Below are 233 nucleotides of genomic sequence, written 5' to 3'. Positions count from 1 at the left end.
TATTTTTCTAGTTATTGTATAGTGGTTAGAATTTTAGACTTGGAGTCCAGACAACTGTAATCAAGGCCACTTTTTAATATTCAGTTGGTGTGTGATCAAGGGCAGGTCATTTAAAAGTTCTGAATCATTGTTCCCTCCTCTATAAAGAGAAGATAACAATACATACCTCACAGGGTTGTTGTGAGGAATGAATGAGATATCCTCTGTTAAAGAGCTTTAAAGCATTTAAAGCT

Source organism: Sminthopsis crassicaudata, chromosome 2, assembly GCF_048593235.1.
Source record: "Sminthopsis crassicaudata isolate SCR6 chromosome 2, ASM4859323v1, whole genome shotgun sequence".
Taxonomy (NCBI): Eukaryota; Metazoa; Chordata; class Mammalia; order Dasyuromorphia; family Dasyuridae; genus Sminthopsis; species Sminthopsis crassicaudata.
The sequence above is the reverse complement of the archived record's forward strand: the minus strand, read 5'-3'. Positions refer to the sequence as shown.